Source organism: Pinus tabuliformis, chromosome 3_1, assembly GCF_031772625.1.
Source record: "Pinus tabuliformis cultivar Carrire ecotype Pingquan chromosome 3_1, CPIR1, whole genome shotgun sequence".
Lineage (NCBI taxonomy): Eukaryota > Viridiplantae > Streptophyta > Pinopsida > Pinales > Pinaceae > Pinus > Pinus tabuliformis.
Genome location: NC_142301.1, coordinates 919,060,953 through 919,069,975, shown reverse-complemented (window position 1 = coordinate 919,069,975; position 9,023 = coordinate 919,060,953). Strand labels below are relative to the sequence as shown.

At 38.7% G+C, this 9,023-nt stretch overlaps 2 non-coding genes across 2 annotated transcripts; one reads left to right on the top strand and one right to left on the bottom strand.

Annotated features, from left to right (window-relative positions):
• Nucleotides 1-8,200: 8,200 nt before the first annotated feature.
• On the bottom strand, nucleotides 8,201-8,273 carry TRNAA-AGC (transfer RNA alanine (anticodon AGC)). The gene has a single exon. It is a non-coding gene; the product is annotated as a tRNA-Ala (tRNA).
• Nucleotides 8,274-8,490: 217 nt separating this feature from the next.
• On the top strand, nucleotides 8,491-8,571 carry TRNAL-CAG (transfer RNA leucine (anticodon CAG)). The gene has a single exon. It is a non-coding gene; the product is annotated as a tRNA-Leu (tRNA).
• The last annotated feature ends 452 nt before the right edge of the window (nucleotides 8,572-9,023 follow it).

Sequence of the window (9,023 nt, the reverse complement as noted above, 5' to 3'; positions counted from 1 at the left end):
TCTGTCTGAACATATTCTTACTTAAGATTACCGTGAGACTGAAACAAAGCTTCGTTCTTTATTAAATGTGCACAAAATTCATACTGTAGGGCAAGCTATATCTATGGTCAGGTGGGGAAAGTGGAATAAAATGGCAGCAAGGGATTAAAGTTAATACTATTGCGGCAATGATTTCCAACCTTGGAGTCTATTAAATCTGTCAAATACTGTAAATATACGAGGCTCAGAATTGATTTTGAGAAAGCTTGAAGTGACAATAAACTTGTGTATACATGCTCTTGGAGGTTCTGAAACTCATGCAACAACAGATATAACTAGCATTTTTGGCCCTTGCGTATGTTACTTAAGAACATGCTGTGACATGTGGTGCGTCTGCTAAGGCAGAGATGTTTATGGTAATGGAGTGGCGCTTTTGGAATTACTTGCCACCTCTGGCAAGAAGTCTTTGGATCCATCGTTTTCTTGCTATGGGAATAGATGCAACATCATTGCTTGGGCATGCATGCTTGTTAACGAAGGTAGGGAACATGAGGTTTTCACCCCTGGCTTACGGGACACAGCGCCTCGTGAAGATCTCAAAATCACTTCACCTTGTTATAATGTGTCCTGTAGATATACTTTCGGCTTCTCCTTCACTGAGGCAACTTGTGAAGCGCTTAACACAATTACAACATCCTGCACTGAGCTAGTCATGGCCGTTCCATATTTTTTTCCGAGTATGGAATTCAAGGCTGAGAATCCAGTCCTTTCAATTCTAATACATCCAGTCTCCTTACCAAACTTGGGCTTAATTTTTTCAAATGATTGGAGCAGATGCTTTAAATATATGAAAGCTCCTTCACCAGTTTCTTGAAAATCATTATACTTGGCGATGCTTACTGGCTATAGTACCTTGCACATGTAATGAATCAAAATTACGAGCAATCTACTCCTCCTGTTTGGTGTTACAGTTGCCACAGAGGGTTTCTTTTAGTGTTTTTATTCTCTTCCCAAAATGTCCATGTTTTTGAATTCACAATGAAAACATACGATAAGGGTGCAATTGTTCATAAGTTTATGTCCATCCCAGTTTGCCCCTTTATAAAATAATTAATAAATGAAAAGCTGCTAATCTTTTGGATACGTGAATGTCTCATATGGATGTGCTTCTACTGTTAAGCCTGTTGACCCATAGGCTTTTGGTCCTATTAAAATTTAAAACCCATACATATGAATTCTCAGCTTAAGAATTACGAGGTTGCATGACTAGATTTCTCTTTATTTGCATGCAAGCTGCATTGTCAAATTAAATGGATCAGTCGCATTGCTTAGTGAACTCTAATACTGTAGACAGTAATACTTAATTACAATTGTTGGAAATACTGAGAGATGGGGTTAATCAGTGTTTCATTACAATTAACAATTTCTTGCTTAGTGAACTCTAATACTGTAGACAGTAATACTTAATTACAATTGTTTGTTGGAAATACTGAGAGATGGGGTTAATCAGTGTTTCATTACAATTAACAATTTTTTAGCTTTGAAAACATTTAATACACCTAAATTATGAAACAGATATAATATAAGAAACACTTAGAATGCTTTTCAAAACAGTGTTCAACTTATTTAATACACCTAAATTATGAAACAGATATTTTATAAGAAACACTTGAATGCTTTTCAAAAACAATCTTCAACTTATTACAACACTTGTGAGGACACCAATCCTCTGTAAGCACCGACTTACAAAATTAGCAGATCCAACCTGTCAAGAAGATGAGGACACCAATCCTTAGTAAGAACCAATTTACTATTTTTGTAGGTACCAACCTACAGGAGACTCCAATCTCCTCAGCTGAGCACCAACTCAGCGATTTGTAGGCACTAACCTATTTTTTCAAAATATTTCACTTTTCCTCGTTCCCACAAATTGCCTTTCTTTACTAAGGGTTGTCACCCAACAATGCCACTCTCAAGTTTGCACCTTCAATCCTGGTCACAGCCACTTGTCCTTCTTCTTTGTCCTGCTTTCTGGTCCTTGACTTGTCGTTAATCCTTGTTTTTCCTTATTGTTTCTGATCTGTTCCTCTTGACCTATTCAACCCCAATTCTTCTGCCCTAGTCACCATGAAGTCTTCACTTCATCCACTTCTGCGTGTAACACACCTGCCTCATAACTCGGACTCCTCAACTTGACCTCCTGAACAGAACTCGGCCAGACTTTGCCCTCTTCAACAGAACTCGGGTAGGACAGCGAACTAGCCTCCACAAAAAGCCAGAACTCGGCCTGCAACTAGCCCTTAAAAGAGACTGAAACTCAACAACATCTGGACTTGAACTACACAGGGCTGAAACTTGGCCTCCACAGGGCTAAATCTCGGCCTTCAAAATAGAATTCGGTCTCCTAAATATCCAGCAGAAGTAACACTGAATTTGGCCTCAGAACTGTGCTATAGAAAGACCTCCAACAGGGCTAGGGCTTGGTTTCCTTAACTGATGAACTTGGCCCTAAACACACCAGAACTTTAGCCCTCAAGACAGGCCTTCAAGATACCAGAACTCGCTCTCAACATTAGTCCCTGAACTTGGATTCAATAGGGCTACAACTTGGCCTCATCAACAGGCCTGAGACTTGGACTGAACAAGGCTGCATCTTCGCCTCTTCAACAGGCCGGAAATTTATCCTTAACAAAACTGTAATTCAGCTCTTAAGATACCAGCACTCTGCCCTTAAAACACACTTCAAACAACCAGAAACCCGTCCCAAAAAATTATGCTAAAAACCTTCCCAACTCGGCTTCCTTGCTACTCCTCAAACTTGGCTCTCCTTCAGTTCGGATCTGTGGTCTGTCTCAGACCTAATTCTTCACTCAACCAAGTTTTCCAGCCTTAAAATGAGCCACACATGTGGCCTTAAAAAGACCTCCAACAGGGCTAGGGCTTGATCTCCTTGACTGCTGAACTTGGCCCTCGACACATCAGAACTTCAGCCCTCAAGACAGGCCTTGAAGATACCAGAACTCGGCCTCAACATTAGTCCTTGATCTCGGCTTCAATAGGGCTGCAATTTGGCCTCTTCAACAAGCCTCAGACTAGCCCTCAACAGGGCTGCATCTCAGCCTCTTTAACAGGCCTGAAATTTGGCCTTAATGAAACTGTACTTCAGCTTTTAATATACCTGCACTCTGCCCTTAAAACATACTTCAAGCAACCAGAAACCCTTCCCAAAAAATTATGCCAAAAACCTTCCCAGCTGGGCTTCCTTGCTACTCCTCAAACTTAGCTCTCCTTCAGTTCGGATCTGTGGTCTGTCTCAGACCTAATTCTTCACACAACCCAATTTTTCAGTGTTAAAATGGGCCACACATCTCGCCTTAAAAAGATCTCCAAAAGGGCTAGGGCTTGGTCTCCTTAACTGCTGAACTTGGCCATCAACACACCAGAACTTCAGCCCTCAAGATACCAAATCTCGTCCTCAACGTTAATCCCTGAACTCAGTTTCAACGGGGCTGCAACTTGGTCTCTTGAACAGGTCTGAGACTTGGCCTCAACAAGGCTGCATCTCAGCCTCTTCAAGGGACCTGAAATTCAGCCTTAACAAAACTGTAATTCAGCTTTTAATAGACCAGCACTCTGCCCTTGAAACTTGCTTCAAACAAGCAGAAACCCTTCCCAAAATATTATGCCAAAAACCTTCCCAACTCGGCTTCCTTGCTACTCCTCAAACTTCAGTTCGGATCTGTGGTCTGTCTCAGACCTAATTCTTCACACAACCGAGTTTTTCAGCCTTAAATGAGACACTGACTTGCTCTTGCGGCTCAACCGAGGACATAGAAAGCAGGATGCATAGTTGGGGTCACCAATTTGGATTCGTCTCTCTTAGGAGCTTCCATGTCTAACACCAAAGTAAGCCCAATGACAAGATAGAGTTTGATGGTTATTAGTTAGGAGGATGACCATCAATAATTTCCACCATATTCTCATTCCTAGGGCCAGAAGTGAAAAGGTATCACCTTATTCCTTTTTGTCTTGTGAAGTAAATATTTCTATTGCCTGATAACATAGGGTTACATTTTAGTGTTGATACAGTCTTCCATTGGACAGGCCCAACCAGATACAAAATTTCAGTCTTTTCAAAAGAGTTTTAGTCCAAAAACTAGCCTTGTTGACTATATCTAGAAGTCTAAAAAATGTAACTAGGCCTCTAGGGCCTGTAAGGAACTAAAAAAACAAAAATGTTGCATGAGGATAAACAAACTAATTGAGAAAACCATCATGAGGAGTGATCAGATTCAGTGGCTTTTACTTGTATGGGCTACTTATTGCTGCCGAGAGAGCAACTTGGTTTTGGAGGGATGACCATGTGCCTTTCAATGTGTCAAAGCCTTTGATCTATTGCTGCCAATTGTCTTTGCATACGATCCAAGGAGAGAAGCTGCCTGGAGAGCAGCCTGGTTCTAGAGGGATGCCCATGTGCCTTTCAATTTGTCCAAGCCTCTGAACCATAAACACTAATTGTCTTCGCATACGATCTAGGGAGAGAAGCATGTCCTCTCTGGTTGCATTTTTTCAAGGAGAACCCTACCAAGGAAAAATTTCAGGTGCCAGTGGATGTCCACAGTGTACATATATTGGTTGTATCTTCCTCGAGTATGACCAATGTTGGTCATCCACTATGCAACCTCAGCGAAAACTTCGGAATCAGTGAGGGTGCACTGCTCATTTTCCAACTCTCGTTTAAGCTGAATCAATTCATCTTGAATTGGCTGCAGTGTAAGTTCCCTAAACATGGCTGCTGAGCTTTCTACTCTCGTTTGGGCCTTGGCGAAGCCACGCTCCTGGTAATGAGTCACACCTAAGCGGACTGAGCATGTTGATGCAGCATGTCTTGCTGCTCAAACAGAGTAGGGGAGTCTGCTGGAATGGAAAGTGTTTTTGACTCGAGGTTGGACCTCCCAGAGTGTCTTGGGATGGGCTGTGAAGATCCAAGGATGATCGTCATTGGCTTGGGCGGGGGGCGAAGGGGAGCTAATAGGCCCATATCTAGGGGCAAGCCTTGTGCTACTGCTAACCCCTTAACTGAAAACTACAGACCACTCAAAAACGACCATAGTGAGAATTTAAAAAAAAATGCCGTAAAGAAAAGACCCTAGACCTGCAAAATGTGGCACGAACACATTCCATCATTGGAAGAGAGTGAAATTTGGAATGAGTGCTCCTACTGGCATGGCTAATTCCATCCCCTTCCTCACTGAGATTCAGGAAAGCCTAACAATGGACTAGGAGGTCACTAGGAAACCACTGAGGCAGGCCAGAGGTCTCAGCCTAAACGTCTGACTCCACTGCCAATGTGTGCATTATCCCAAAATAGCCACAAGACACAGAACCATAACAACATAATCCCGAATTCACTCTCCACAACAACTAGAAGACAATGAAATTGCAAGAGCCAAGGACGAGCATTTTCTTGATAAACATCCTGAGACTTGAGAACTGTCTAGAGGCTTTCCAATATACAATGCATAATAAAAGCTTGGAGCAAAATGCAAAAGCTAAGTGCCTTTGCCTGCCCTTGAATAAATGTCGAATTGATGGGGCAGAGCAAAATGACAAAGCTCTTGATTGAGCTGAAATCCATCAAAAATACAAAATCAAGTTGGATGGTGCTACGTCTCATTGAGCAGTGGATGGTGTAATGAGGGAGGAGCTTCATGTGTGTGTTGGAACTCCCTTGCTTGTTCCATGTACCTTTCAATCCTCTAGAGGGGTGTGCTCCCACGTCCCCTGCGCGTGTTGATTGGTGGGATGGTGGCATCCCGTCCCCCACCCTCTCATGCTTCTGGCATCCCATTCGGGGAGTACTACCTTATTCCTTTAAGGTAGTCGTGTATCATATTTTGTCCCAATAAAATTTTATTGTTAAATAAACATAGGTTTGAAGTCTATCTTGCAAGTGCATTACTAATTAATAAATGATCATAGTTCCAAACTTGCACGCATCAACTGGGAAATGGTGTGCAACTCCATTACATCCATATCCTTGAGAGCTTGTGTTATCCATGTTGATGTAATTAGATGTAGCCTTAAACCTATTTATTTAAGGAGAAGCACCATTAGGAAATTTTAGGAAGCTTCTCTCAAGAGTAGTAAGTTCCCACAAATTCTTTTTTGTATCATTTTCGAATAAGAATTGATGTTTATCTTCTTTTTTTATTTAATGACCTTATCTTCTTTAGCACATCTCTAAACATACTTAGCTACTCTCTAAAATATCTTAATATGTTGTTAACAGGAAATCTATATAAGATTCTTTATAAAAGTTGTTACTACACTTTTCCCAAGCTACCTTATCCTGTTCATTAGCAAGCATCTCTTTTGTAACATTGAGTCATTTGTGGACATTAAAAGCATTTTCCTCTGTCTTTATTTCTTTGATATTAAGTTTTTTCTACTGATTGGAGATCATATTACATGATGCATGATTAACAAATGCTTCTTATTTGTACGAAAAATACACTGGAGATATAAAAGACTTAAGACACATGATAAATGAAGAGTTTGGTTTTATTTATCTAGATCACAATATCACGCATATGAAAATTATTTCACCATTTGAAAAACTTCTTATTTCTTTATCCACTCACTATATGAGTTCCATTGGGAATGTAGAGCCTTACAACAATAATATATTAGTGCAATTTTCAAAATTTCATATAATCTACTAATTATCAGCACTAAACTCTTTATAAATGAAGTTGAAGCACTAAAAAACGGTGCTTGCCTTTTAATTTAAAAGAGAATTATCATGGTAAATTGGTATAAGAATATTAGTAGAAAAAATCACCTAGTCATAAGCCTAAAAATTGGCAAAGGCTAATTCTTCATGTGGCATAATCAATTAACCATGTGATCTTGCTACATGATGCAAAAAAAATGACCCATGGATCCTAATACTTTTTAGGGTTCTTTTTCAATTCAATAGGCTTTTCTTCTTCTTCTTCTTGAGATGGTAAAGATAATGACTCAAGAATGACTCTAAGCTTACTAGATAACCAAATTCTCAGCATACCTTGCAATTTCCACACTAGCCACTTACGGATTTTCAATCAATGTTTAGATAATAAATAATGGATGGGCATAAAAAAACATAAACATTAACACCAAAAATAATAATAATCACATGAACCTACTGAGAAAGTGGAAACACATAAGATATCATCTTCACATTGGATACTTTGGAGAAAGGCAATCTTGAGTACCATGATCAAATAAAGAAACACGGAAACACATAAGATATCATCTTCACGTTGGATACTTTGGAGAAAGGCAATCTTGAGTACCACGATCAAATAAAGAAACACCAGACTACGGGAGAAGTGAGTGTTAATTTTTAAAATTTTGATATAAACATTGGTTTTCAAGAGAGATTGCAATTAACAATGTACAAATTACTGAATAAATAATTACCAATTAAACTTTTAAGTCACGTTTTAAAGGTGCAATTAAGTTGAGCTTTCATCTTGTCATTCAATTGATGGACATTGAATATTAAATATAACATAAATATATAGGAGTAGCATGTGAGTGTCAGCTTTATAAAGAAGATTCTTTTTATTATTAATAAAAATATAGATAGTCAGTTTCATTTTAAAGGGTTATAAATATGAGTTATAAATACAAGACTTAAAAGGTTGTAAATATTTAAAGGGTTGTAAATATGAGTTATTAATTGTTTTTACTCAAAACCTGATAAATAGCAATTTAGCAATTTCTTTTTAATTGAGTGACTCAAATTCATGTTTCTTTAGGTTGAAGGTAAACCCACTAAAGTGGAAAAACTGTGATGCCAATAATTAGAGGGATTGTCATCATGGGGTGATAAGAAATTTAATATTCCAAGAATTTAATATTCCAAGAAGAGGAGGTAGTAGTAGATTCTAAATAAATTAGAAATGCAACAACATAAATGTTTGCAACAAATTTAGAGAGATCCACCTTGTTGAATAATGCACACATTACATGGATGATGGATTTCCGCACTTTATGCCTTACGGCGTTTTCTTTGCAACATCTGGTGCAAATGCTAGTAACATACCACTCCAACAGTTGAGTAACACAAATCATAATATTCATATACAGCATGGAGATGAGGGTAGAGACAAAAGCTGCGAGAAAATTGCAAGATTGAGATCAGGGTACAACACCACCAAGAAAACTGGAATGGAGATGCGGGGTATCGATCCCCGTACCTCTCGCATGCTAAGCGAGCGCTCTACCATCTGAGCTACATCCCCACATGTCATAGGTTAAATTTTGTTTTCTTACTCTAAGATAACAGAATCTGACGTCGTAATAGAGAATTCTGAAGGTGAGGGCTTATAAAATGAATTAGTGTTAGTCCACCGTATTTCCGTGAAAGAGGGTTTGGTTACGTGTCAATTGAATTGGATGACCAGACACAATACCAACTTTTGCTGGTTCTTATAGTTGCGCTCACGTTAATGACAAAATGTCAAGATGGCCGAGTTGGTCTAAGGCGCCAGTTTCAGGTGCTTGTCCGAAAGGGCATGGGTTCAAATCCCATTCTTGACATCAGTTTTAATTCGGTGGAATTTTTGATCGTTTTATTAACTTTCCTTTTTCTTTTTCATCATGGTTTCGAATCCCATTCTTTACATGGGCTTACTTCGGTGAAATTACTGAAAGTTTCATTAGCTGCCCTTTTCTGTTTCCTCACAAACACAGTGCACTCCCGCGTCAATTGAAATTGAATGTGGTTTTCTTCACTCTAGTAACGTTATTGAAATTGAAATTGAATTGTTACTAATTTTCCCTTTTGTTATATAATGAAATGGTTATTCATACGTTACATAACTCACGTATGGATTTTCAATGGTTACTCTTTTTTCTTTTTTTTTCCATAAGGAAAATTATAATTTCTATTAAAAGAAAATTACATTTTGTAAATGCAATTAAGCATATTCAAATACAGAGGCACTATCTATCTTCAACAAAATTATGTTCAAGGACATATGTGATCAAAA